Raw genomic sequence first — 13,133 nt, 5'->3', positions numbered from 1 at the left:
TCTTGCCAATCTGAAATGTCAATTCAAAGATCAGTTTAACTTCAAAAGTTTTTTAAAGGCTCCTAAATTAGAATCGTTGAGTTTGGAAGGGAAATCTGAGATCTCAGCTACTCAAAGAAGAAACACTGAAACTCTCACTTTGAAAACATGAAATAAAGAAGATAAATGCTGGCAAGCTACTTTTTTGTCTCACTATTACAAAGACATGAGGTTGGAAGGGACCACTTGAGGTAATCCAGCACATGGTTTCGGCAGGCTCAGCTGGAGCAGCTGACCAGGAACTGCATCCAGCTGCGTTCTGACCATCTCCATGGATGGAGATGACCTTTCATTTTTTTCTGAAAGTATTATATAGCTTTAATATGAATGCATTAGCAGTTTCTATTTCCTCCCGTGTATCTCTACAAATCTCTTCAAAAGGAAAAAAGAAAAGAACAAGCTCTTAACTCACTGTGTTACTCATTTCCCAGATACTGCCATTTGCACAAGCTTGGTTTTTGTTATTGTTGCTGACGTATGCGACATTCTCCTGAGAAGCCCCATAGCATCTTCTGGTTTCATACAGAGAAGTCTAGTTTACTCTTGTAGATTAAAAGATAGAAAGTCCAGAATGCAGGTACATGACATTGAGTTAAATTATTCTAATTCAATTGAGAAACTGAGTATTTAGCATTCCATTGTGTGTAAAGATATAGCCATTTCATAGTGGCAGAGATATTGACCTTTGCATGCAGGTGACATAGCTAGTTATTCTGACCTGCTCTCACAGTGGCAGTGCTGGGCTCTCAATGATGAAAGGGCCATGAATTTCAGTTTTCCTTGAGCTTAGGTTGGAGGGTGTTTGATGTACTTGATCCACTTTTCTAGGTCTGGTAACCCATGCCCCTTCTGAAAACAGGCAACTTGTTCCTCACTTCCCTTTGGCCACTTGTGCTTCCAGACCATTTTCACTTCAGTGTCTACATGGCTGTGGCAATGTTAGTGTCTTAGTTGTATCACACGTGGTAATGCAACAAAGGAAACTTTATATGGAGTTATGCTGCTTTTCCTGTGAGGTAAGAGCTGAAGAAGCATGGAAGATTATGATAACCCTGATAGCATTTCCTGTCAGTCTTCATGCTTGCAGGTTCACGAATGATCTATTATGTGGCCTCAAAAGGTTTCTGATGCTGGGTTAGGGACTGAATCTTGCTTCATGCTGCCTGGGTGGCGTTTTCCCATTAATATTAACATGGAAATATGCTGAAGCATGTGAAGTTTCAAGTACAGAAAGTTCCCTGCTAACTTCAGTGAGTTTGAGAAATTACCAGAAAGTAGACTTCATTAAGATTTGCTTTTTTATGCATATGACAGAGAGAAATTGCAGCCAGTGATGTCTTTGCTGGAAAGACTCCATTAGATTGCCATTAGATGCTAATAATACATCATAATTATTTTTATAGGGTTAAGCTTGTCTCTTTCCTCATCCACCTGCCTTGCAGAGATAACCTCTAAGAATACCCTGAAGGACTGCCAGATTCCAAATCAAACGCTTTTTCCCTAGCTAAATTTTCAAAACAATTCATTACCTAGAAAAGATTGTTGAGAATGTGGAGATAGGGCTCTTTTCTCTCCAATTTACATTCTCATGTAACTCTACTCAATGCTTAACCAGATTCTGGAATAATTTGATTTTTCTGCCATTATTACTATGCAAAGATATTCTGCATATTAGTGCAAAAACCCATTCATTCTTCAGAACACATTTCATTTGCTGTTAGCTACGCAAACACTTGACTGTACTTAAGGAATTGCTATTCATGGTTGTGTCACATATTTCATTGAAAATATCAATTTTATTTAGTGCATATGGCATAGTTTTCAAAAGGCTGAGCTTTAGTAGTGCATATTTTTACTAAAAATGAATACATACTCTTACTGCTAAGATGTACGCTTATGTAGGTGCATGTGTTGTTGGAAGTACTGAAGGCTGACGCTTTGTATTTCTCTCGTAAGCTTTGCCTGGAAGTGAAGCTTATCAGTGAATCTGTCAGGTCTAGTGGCAGCATCTGCTGCCTGACCTTTACTGCAAGTGAGTTAGATGATTTTAATTGTAGAGTTGAGCACCACTGCTGTATTAAATATGAACAGCAGAGTAGCTGACTTGACTAAGCCTCACCAAGTCTTGATTTATTATTTTTCCCCTCTTTCCTTCAAATCCTGCCTCTCTAAAGCTAAGTGCTCCTATGTATTACAGTTCTCTGATGAAGGAGGTGTTCTGCAATGAGGCAGATTCAGGCCCAAGGATTTCATACAAACATCTAAAAAAACAACTGTTAGTAAAAATTGTTCTCAATTTTCTTCATTTCTGGCATTTATTTTTGACACGAAGTAAGCCAGCATAGCCTCACTGATGGTACAGAGGAGCCTGTTGGATGGTTTTACTTCAGAAAGGCATAAGAAGTTCTCAAGATAATTGTTTCCCTATATGGTCTGTGAAAGAGACATCCAGGCAGAGGGATGAAACCCCATAAATACCCCAATAAAATCAACCAAGGAGAAAAATCACTGGAAGAATGGAAGTTGAGCAACTGACATCAGCAAACAAAATACCTCACGCGTGGAAGTCTCATTCCACAGTCCATTGCCCATTGCTTAAAAAGTCTTAGCTAACAGTTGGAGAATGGACAAAGGAGGGAGAGAAAGGAGCAAGGACAGTGTTAGCAAAAGCTAGGGTACATTATGTAGTCAATCAGTAATTGCTGCAATTGGAGCTCGTTGTCTGCTTAGCACTTACTGTCTCAGCCTTTTCAGAATGAATGTTATTAATACTAGTGTTTATACCTAGCGGTTTAAGAAAACCTCAGAAGTTGTTGTCTTTGTTGAATCTTGTGGTGTCCTGAAGTGATGCTGTTCTCCTCTTGCTGTTGATTACTCGTTTGGGCAGGAGGCAAAGGTGCAGAGCTTGGGTGGCCAACTTGATTGAAGCTGTAAATCCTATTTCAAATTCTTCATGTCACTGAGGGCTGTCAGACACTTATAACATGCCCCTGGGCTCTCCAAAAAGGGACAGTGCCAGGAATAACTCTGAAGCCTAATTGCCTTGTGTCGGATTGGACATGGACTGAATGTTACACTGAATTCCAAGCAATCCAAATATGCCGGCCTCAGTGCCTGCTGTGTCCCAGTTCTGGCTGTCTTGCAGGTTCTTCAACAGCACAGACTTCTGCTACATAGATAGGGGGGTGTTCTCAGCATGTTTGAGAGCTGTGTGTGATTTGCATTGGATGTGACTAGCCATAGAATGGCTGAGGCTGCAAAGCTTCTCTGGAGGTCACCTAGTGAACTGGCAATTGCTCACAATGATAAGATGCCCTTAGTCTTTTCTTCTGTAGACTGTAGAGCCTCTATCTTCCTCGTATGACTGATGCACCAATTCCTTCATCTTCTTCACGGCTCTTGGGCTGTATGTCCACATCCCTCCAATACTGGGGAGCCCAGCAGCACACACTCCATGCCACATTTTTCCCAGCAGTGCTGAGCAGAGGAGAAAAATCACTTCTCTCCACCTGCTGGCAATATGCTGCCTAATGCAACCTATGATGCTGTTGATCTCTGTCACAAGGGCATATTGCTGTGCTTTTGGTAGCTGCATTCTGATAAACTGCTAACATATTCCCTAATGCCACCAACACTGAAATGGAAAACTTGCTAGATGAAATGCCCCATGTGAAGGAGACTGAAAGGCTAAATGCTTTCAGCTGCATTTGCTCCAGGTTTCAGGATACAGGGCTGCTATTAGTTCTGCTTGTGCGGGGTGGTTTGTTACAATCCAGTCTCTCTAGCAGAGCTTTCACAGGTGATGCTGAGAATGCCTTGCAGATAATGGATGGCTTGTACTTAGACTCTGCATTAGAAAGCAGCGTTGGCTTTATGTTGATGTTTTCCTTTTATTTCTATTCTGTTTCTCTGTTTCCTTCCATTAGTTTCCCCAATTAAGAGCAACAAATTGAGCTGCGCCGAGCCCTTGCGAAGGGGGCAATAACATTTGCAATCCTGCAGAAAGAAATGTTTTCCCACACTTCCTTTAAAGTTGCTAGACAAAAATGATTTGTGCTCTCTAAAAGTAAGAGTAGAGCAGAGACCTTGGAGTGATAATGCTATGAAGACCTTATTCTTTGTCTTTTTCAAAACATTGATTTCTTGAGGAAAGGAGATCATCAGCAAAAGAAAACAAAAACCTCACATGCTGGAGTGGGCCCATTAGAGGAGTGCAGGCTCATTAGTCCTGCTAAATATGATACTACATGTAAAGTCAGAAAAGCAAACTGAGGTCTGGGAGACTTGGCAGGAAATCAGCCAAGATCTGTTATATTATCTTTCACATGGCTTGTTAGTGATGACACTAATTGAAGGCTGGGCCATCTTTTTTTTTTGCTGACAGTCTCACAGAGGGCTATTTTAATTTCACTTGATTGTGTTGCCTCATTGTGAGAAGTCTGACAAAACCAAGATTTGTGGAAACTCCTACCAATGAGCCCTTGGCTGCCTGAAAGTCCACTTGGCAGCTGGATAGTTTCTGTTAATAAGTGGACTGACCCGTTTTTCATTTCTAAATAACCTAAATAAATTGGCTACTGCACTGCTACACCTCAGTTACGGATGACCAAATTTCTTTATCTTATAAATCACTATTTACTGGGCACGTTAAACTCATTTAAATATTAAAACTGCTACAACGTCTACCATCCCTGTAAGAAAGTGAGTAGAGCAAGCATGTCCCCATCTGAGAGTTGCTAAAGAGTGGGAGAAGGTGAAATAAGTGCTGTTAAAGAGGTAAGACTGTACTATAGTAGACTTGTAAGGGGGGAACACTTGGATAAGAGTGATTTTATCAACATTATTTGTAATTTTCTTGCTCTATCTTTGTACTCCCCTTGGCAAACAAACTCAGCTGTACAATAAGGAACTGAGTTTTGGTTCCCAGATGGAAGTCGGAAAGATCTGATGTTAGTTAGGAGACAAATGGTCCCGCTAAAGAGCTTGCTAAAGAGAAAAAATTCCCTCTTCAATTGTGAAACAAATTAACTATTAGAAGCAGCCAGCTGGATGCACCTCTCTGGGGCTGCTGACCGGAGAGATTTAAAAGTCCATTAAGCTAATGTTTAAATGCATTCTCTGCACATGGTGTGCACAGAGGAACTGTCCTCACAAGCTGGACCGTGGCAAGGTCCTCAGTTTCCATCAGGAAAGGGATTTACATCACCAAGAAAACATTTGGTGATTATGACTACCAACCATGTTAATCTTCAGTTTGAATTAAAAGTCACTGACAAGTTGCTTTGAGATTTGTGTGGCCATGCAAGAAAAAAGAGCCAGAATGAGAATTTCTGAGCTAAGTATGTGTGCCAGTGAGGGATCATCCTTTTCCTCTGTTGGCTGCTGATGTATCACACAGAAATGGGGCTTTGCAAGAACAGGGCAGGCCCTTTATGAAGCAAAATCTGCCCTTTTGCTTCATGAGAAGTGCAGTGTGGCTGCGAATCTGCTTTTTTTGTTCTCAACGGAGAGATGAGGCAGGTTGCTGCTGATTAGCCCACTTGGCATGGTGGACAGTGTTATTTGCAGGTGCAAAGGCCTCCACAGTTCTTATGGGAACATGTTTGCAAATGACTGCTGCCTGTGGAAATGCCCCTTTCATCTAAAGGTCACTAGCTGACTTGCTCTGAGCTGGGTGCCTGCCTCTCCCTACCACTACTGGGACATCCACCCCAACAGGACCAGGCTGCCTTCTGCTGCCTGAAAGGCTCCTCCATGGCCATAAGCTTGCTGCACCCAGCGCCATGTGCCTTGCCCAGAGGCTGCAGAAGCAGAGGCAGCCAGCTTGTCCCTCGAGCCATCTAGTGGTGCTTTCCTCAGCTATTGACTGCTATGTCTCACTGAAAAAAAATTTAATGGCTTCTGGATAATCCAAAAAGAGAATGAGTAATTAGTGCCAGAAGCAGGACAATTACAATGAAATTAAGGTGTTGCTTTGACAAGTTACCAAAGCACCAAAAATTCCTGTCTGGAAATGGTAGACAATGTAGAAATAAATGCCAACATAGGGTGTTCGAGGCTAAGGAAATAAGTCTGCAGCAGTCTGTCTTATGATTTGTCCTGGTGTTTGCAGCACGTTATGGTTATTGAATCAAGCTGGGATTTTAAAAGTAAAGTTGAACCTTCTAACCTGAAACCTCAAATCCTTTTCTGATGATTTTTGTAACTGAAAAGCAGAAGTAGAGTCTTCAGTAATTCAAAAAGCATTTAATGATCAAAGCTGCATTTAAAAGCATGGTGAGTCATCTTGCAATTGTCCATGTGTTAAAAAGTAAAGGCTGTGTGAGACATCATGTTGTTGTGATCACGATGGCTGGTTTTGCTCAAAGAGGTTATGGGAACTGCTATTACTTCCAGCTTCAGAAGGAATCTATGTCTGCAGAACTATGTTTACAGTGCAGAAGAAAAGGCAAAGCAGCGGCTCTCCCATTTGTGTATTTTATTTAGCAGCTTTGCCTGCAGAATCTGAATTCACGATGGTGCTTTATTACTTTTTGTCTTCTTCCAAAGCCTCTTGTCTCAGTAGGAGCCTTGATCTTTTTTTTTCCTTCCCAGTTTACGCTAACAAATCACACCAACAAATATAGAGCTGAACTTCAGAATACATCTTTCTTTTTGCTTCCTGCAGCATGCACTAACAATGAAATATTTAACTAAACATCTCACAGTGTATGCATTCTCCCAAATTAAAATTGCAAAAGACAAGGAAATGAAGATAAAAATATCCAACCATGCTATTTTACAGAAACCCTCAGCAGTAATCTGTTTTTCCCTTTAAATCCCGTTGTTTTATCCTGCTTGATTAAACAAAAAAAGTGTTAAATACAACTTGGTTCTGGTATAAGAGAAAACTCCTACAGAGAAATGTTCCTAAAAATGTTTAGCCTGTCACACAGAAAAACAGCTAAAAGGAAGCAAGAGAATTTGTGACTCTCTGTGACAAAAATACAGTAAGTTTTGGGTATTCTGCTACAAGTCTTGCTTTCCTGGTTGCCTCATTCTCTTCCTTTTATGAGTGAGATACCTTCATCCTTTATTTTCTGATTCTCATAACAGCTGTAGTATTCACACTCCAGCACACTAGAATGTAATTGTTTGCTTACATATATACACACACACACACACATAAATCATTGTTTTAGCTCTCTCTTAAAGATTTATTTGTAAAACAAACTTTTTTGGTTTGCCATTTTTGACATCAAATGCCTTGAGTCCATTGACAGGTAGTTGTAAATCAATGCCAGCTTCTAGAAGATTCTCAAAACATATAATTTAATCTAACATATATTGCAATCAATTCCATTGGTGTTTTTTTTCCAGCTTGATGTGAGTAGACCTGCTCTGTATTCGGGGAGACAAATCACATCACCTGATCTAGTAAATCTTGCAAACAAGCTAATTTGGATATCTTATGAGTCAAATCCACTGCAGTTACTTAATTCATTTAGTTCACATAATTTACTATAGAAAATACTCTAAAATTTCTTCCAATTCTCTTCTATAAAAAGAAGAGTATAGCAATTGATTGATGGTAAAGGAGTTTAATGACGAGAACAGAGAACTCTCCATGTGTCTTTATTTTTTTCCATGAATCTCTGCTGTGCTTTGTGTTGTTGGTCCCATCTCTAAATTTAGCCACCTCAGACATTCCAAAACCTCTTCACAAATTTCCTGTGATAGCTGTATCTGAGCCACTCATCCATGCAAGTGGAGATGGCTGCGCTACTACAGATCGTTTTCAGTGGATAACTTCAGTGTTGATGAGGACTAAATACGTGACAATGAGGAGGAGGAGGATCATTTAAGACTCAAATGCCAAAAGCTGTAGCTAAAAATTGGCTCCCATTGTATTTGCTTTTTACATGCAGTCAAAAGAGGAAGAACACTTCCTTTTAATATCAAATCCGGCAATCTAGGTTGAGAGGGAAGTAATTATACATGAAAGAAATATAGTCTTTTGTAATAAGGTTTTTAGAGTATCAGATTCATTCTATCATAATATTTTTATGATTAGATTTACCTTCTAATATTTTAATGACTTTAGTATGAAGTAAGGAAGTCCTTTGTAGCTTATCTTATAAGCCTGTCTAGGACATTGCACTTAATGAGGTTTGTAATTCAATATAACCACATCTGCATCTTTAATAATGCCTAACATTCAATCTTTATTGTACCACTTGAATAAAAAGTTCTAAAATTAAACCTTCTGCAGCTTAATCTAATAATAAACACACATGACATTTTGTACAAAAGGTATGCCTGATCAGCATGGTGCACACTTACGGTTGTATCAGATGTAGGAAAACAGAGTTTAATCAGGCAAAGGTAGATGGGTGACATTCACCTACCAGTGATACACTTTGGAGAGCCACAAAGATCATTCCCTTGGAAGAAAGAAGCGACAAGCTCGGGTCCAAATCCCTATAGTCAGGGCAGCATGTACACAGACCTTTACTGATGTGGGGTAGTCCAGACACTCTTACTTCAGAAAAGGTTATTTTGGTGCCTTCTATGGGAGCACCAGCTGCCAGAATAAGGGGGCTGCTCCTGCAGAGCTCTTTGTAGATTCAGAGCTTTGCTCATGACCTATGGATTGGTGGTGGCTCATTTTAGAGGTGGAAATACTGTTTTGTAATCAGGTGTGATGCTTCGTGGGCTATAGTAGTTCTGTCACGGTGAAATCAAGCTTTCTCTTATGAAAATGAGATAAAGCAGGAAAGAAGACATAACGTGCAGAGATAATGTTTTGGAGAAGAGGCAGTTTTAGAATCATCTTTAACCCGTTCAGGTGAAATGATGATTTTATGAACACTGTGCACAATTATTTAATGATAGTCTTAATCTGACAACTTAGGCCAGCTATGCTCAAAATCATTGTTTTGATTTCTTACAGGTGCAGTATTAGCAATAAAGTCAGCGAAAAACTGGAGCCTATGCAAGACCTTGATTCAAGATGTGACAGCTTCCCTGCATTTAAAGGACTTTATTTCTCGTCCTTACTTGCAGAGCAGCCAAGGTCTGTTTCCTTTTAAATGCATTTTGAAGCAGATACAGCAAACAATAGTGCATCACCTCCATGTGAGATGCCTTTGTGATATTCACAGGAAGTCCCAGTCACAACTAAAAAGGCTGTTCTTCACTAGGATCAAATTGGAATTATTTGACATCAACTGGGTTAGGATGGGGAGCTTTGATCGGAGGAGATGAAAGACGGGTGAAAACTCTGCTGGGCCACAGAGTCCCCTGCTGAAACTGAAACTTCATGCTACAACTGGGCCTCATCTGACTTTAATTAAATAAGGGAAGATCAAAGCCTACAAATCTCCCTGATCTATATCAGCACAACAAATTAAAGGTAAAATTTCTCTGTATCTTTCTGTTCCTTTGAAGTCAGTAGTGAACTTTGTGCTGTGCACGAGAACACAACGAATGCTGTTTGGGTAGCTGCAGGTTTACAACAATTTTGATGTCATGTTAATGCAAGAGGAGAGAGGAAAGTTGCTTCTTGAAATGATGCCCTCACAGCTGTTGGGCCCCACTCCTCCACCAGGTTGATTTTATCTTTGGGACTTGCTTTGCCTTATAATGATGCTAGGGGCACAATTACATCTAATAAATCAGGATAACTATGGTCTTTGTTTTCCTTCAGCTATAAATCACAACATATTCTACTTTTGTACAGCCACTTCTCCTGCCTCCCTTGCATACTGGTGATATGAGCTGAAGGCTTGGTTGATAAAAACATCCTGACCTGAAGCAGCTGGAAATAGGCAGTATAATCATGCAAGCCCACTGTCAGCCCTCATCTATTTTTGTTTGATTGGTATCTGATTGTGATTGAAAAGCTCACTCCCCTGGTCAGCTACCTTGAGGCCAACCTTGAAAATGTGTCACATTTGGCTACTTGATAGCATCTCAAGCGGAATGTTAGATCTAGAGTGCACACAGTGCAAAAAATAGAAAGCTGGCATCTTGCTACGCTGCACAGCAAAGGAAAAGCAACACGGAAAGAATCTGACAGACATGCAAAGAAATGGAAGTGCTGCAGGGCAGAGAGAGGAGTCAGTCCGCATGCACTAGGAGTTTTGGGTAGTACAAAACAGCCACTTCCCTACAGTTCAGGCTGGTTCCATGTCTAACTGTTTCTGCAAGTTACAATGTCCTTTGTCTGCAGTAAGGATCTGCTTAGGAGGGCAGAAATCAGAGTAATTCCTGGAGTTATTAGGATTTTATTTGCTGGGATTGTTGTAAGGTTACGAAGGGGCTGGTGAGTTATGTTTGTGATGCAGCTATACCATGGCTGCACAGGATTCTTATATAAGATAGGAGAAATAAAATAACTCTTGATTATGTTGAATAAAAGTCAAAAGTGAGTGAGTGACAGTGATGGGTCTGTGAAGGGGGAGAGTTGGTTATATAGATTTCCATTTTTGTTATCTGACTGACAGCTACAAATAACAACTGTGAGCCCAAAAGATGCAGATCTCCAAGTCCTACCTCCCTGAAATGAAGGGAGGGGTGTCTTCAGAGGTGAGTATCTGAGACAAATAGCAAAAAACTGTGGTGATGCCTCCAGAAGACAGAGTTAGGGAAGGCAACATGCTTGCCGAACAAAGAGATGCTCCAGTACAGAGAATGGGAATAGCAATGGAATACTGGTGAGAGAGCAGCCTTCTTTCATCTGCACTGAAAATACAAATAGGAAGTAGACTGTGTCATCAAAGGAATAAGAGATATCATTGGACTATACAAATTGTGGTTTGACTTTTGGTCAATGTGAAGTACTTGATGCTGGCTTGCATATGAGCTACTCTCAAAATAGAATGATAAAAAAATATAGTGTAGTGAGAAGATTGTGAGGAGATAATCATAGAATCATAGAATTACTCAGGTTGGAAAAGACCTTGAAGATCATCAAGTCCGACCGCAGCCTAACCAGTAGCCTATCTCTTAAAAAACAACCACAAAACAATACCACAACAACAAACCTCTGCTAAATCATATCCATGAGTACCACAAAATCACATAATCACAAAAACCTGAATACAGCTCCCACAACAGATAAAAAAATTAATAAAGCAGAAGCTGATAGTGAAGTTGCTTGCTTTTTCAGACCGTTTTTATCATCGTTCAGCTATCAGCTCCTCCTCTGGCTTTATCCCAGCACAGCTCCCCTAGGACTGTTTGTGAGGCCCTAGTACTGCACACATTCTTTCTGGCTGACCATGAATGTGGTCTGAGTTCTACCACAAAGAACCAATTTTTACCAGTGGATACAGTGGAATCATCGCACTGAGTGAGCAGGTGGAGCTGGAGGAAGGAGATCTGTGTTAAATACACAGGAGAGGTCAGGTTCTGGAAGGCAGGTGGGACTTGCCATTCATTTGTCTCTGGAGCAGCTAACACCTCAAATGTGACCTTCCTTGGTGGTATAGGCAGCCAGCAAAGTGATGGGAAAGAGGAGGTTGGCTGGAAACTAAAATGTATTTTGTTGCTATGACTATAAAAGGTTAATGTCAATACAAAGGCACTCTGTGCAAAACAGGAGCAGGGCTGTCGGAAGCACTCAATGCCTGCATAGTCTGAGTGGCAGAACAAGGCCAGTTCAGATTGCTCTGAGAACCACACCAATTCCTCAGGTTAGTACGAAAGCAAAGTTCATCACTTGAACTACTTATCTGTGTTCTGGGTTAAGCAATACCTACCTACAGTAGTACCCAGAGCAGTTCCCTGCCTGCTTGCATGTGCCCACAAGAAGTGTCCCAGGCTGCTGCTCTCCCACCCCACAAAGTGCTGTCTGTTCACTTTTAGTGGTTTGTCATTTTTAGCTAATAGGTGCAGAAAACGAAACAATGAACTGAAGGTTCCAAACGACTGTCAGTAAATTTATTTTGCAGTTAACAGCCTTTGTAATGCACGGGCTAACTTTATCTCATTTCGCTGTGGGTGTGCTGGGATAATTGCTCGAGTACTTTGTTAAAAAGAAAAGCTCTCCACATTTCCATTAACTCGCTGCATGGTGTCTGTTTCACTTGACTGCACTAGGTACCATTTACAGTTCAATTTCACAGTCATGATGGACTGAAACGTATCAACCTGCTTTCTCGCCACTCCACTAATCACATGCATTAATAAACAGGGAGATTCATAAGATCTGTTACTCTTGTTTTTCTTTCCTAAGTCCATTTTTATGAATTAAATCATGAGCATTTTTTTTTCCCCTACGAAGTCAAAACTGCCAGAGGAATAAATACAGCACTATCTTATTCAGTAGGGTGTAATAAGTTACTATTTTAGGGAAGCAAGCCAGGCATCCAGAAGTTGCTGCAAAGTAGAAGACAAAAAAATCCAGCAACAAAGAATGGCATTGTGTGATGTCAATCTACAGTATGCATGTGTTTATATAATCACATTGGAATTTTCTTTGAACTTTAGCCTGGAAAATTTACTTACTGGGGGAGGGGGAAGGGGGAAAGGATTTGAGTGTCTAAGCACCAAAATAGCTAGGACAAAGTAGTGAAACTGTGTGGTTGGTTGTACAGCAGAGCCACGTGAAAATGCAAAGAATCCCTTTTGTAACGGGTAGAGACAAGTAAGCCACTTGGCCATTACAGTATAAGCACACAGGCCACAGGAAATGCTGTGTTACTCACATTCCTCTCTTGCTGTTTTTCCAGGGTGGTTAATTTTTGCCTTTTTAAGGAATTTCTTTTGGACGTGACTTGTTCTCGCTCTGGTTTAATCACACCAGTACTCTGTAGGAAAAAGGAAGAGCAGTGGTAAGTACTGTTACGTGAGATCAAACACGGGTAAGAGATTAGAACACTAAGGACTGTCTTTTTTTCCTCTGGTGAAGCAAAAAGAAAAAAGCCCACATATCTTACCTGTCACAGAATTTGTTAGATCTCATTCATGCTGGTTGAGTCCTGAGTTCCGTGCTGCTCCCCACTTAACTCATACTCTCTTCTTGGGTTGCTGTTTGGCTCCCAGTAAAGGGGCAGTGTTTCTCTGTTGAAGGTAAATAAGAGAAGCATTCTGAACCCCTAACAGCATTT

The 13,133-nt window shown here is 40.6% G+C and overlaps 1 long non-coding RNA gene across 1 annotated transcript in view; it reads left to right on the top strand.

Moving 5' to 3' along the window:
- The window catches only part of LOC140254286 (uncharacterized), a 49,869-nt gene extending 37,010 nt beyond the window's left edge, over window positions 1-12,859 (top strand). The window contains exons 3-5 of the long non-coding RNA XR_011904129.1: window positions 8,972-9,094; window positions 9,222-9,433; window positions 12,756-12,859. This is a non-coding gene — a long non-coding RNA (uncharacterized lncRNA). The remainder of the gene's footprint in view (window positions 1-8,971; window positions 9,095-9,221; window positions 9,434-12,755) is intronic.
- Window positions 12,860-13,133: the final 274 nt, after the last annotated feature.

The sequence above is a fragment of the Excalfactoria chinensis genome, chromosome 6, assembly GCF_039878825.1.
Source record: "Excalfactoria chinensis isolate bCotChi1 chromosome 6, bCotChi1.hap2, whole genome shotgun sequence".
NCBI classification, from domain to species: domain Eukaryota; kingdom Metazoa; phylum Chordata; class Aves; order Galliformes; family Phasianidae; genus Excalfactoria; species Excalfactoria chinensis.
This window is presented reverse-complemented; position numbering and strand designations above follow the sequence as displayed.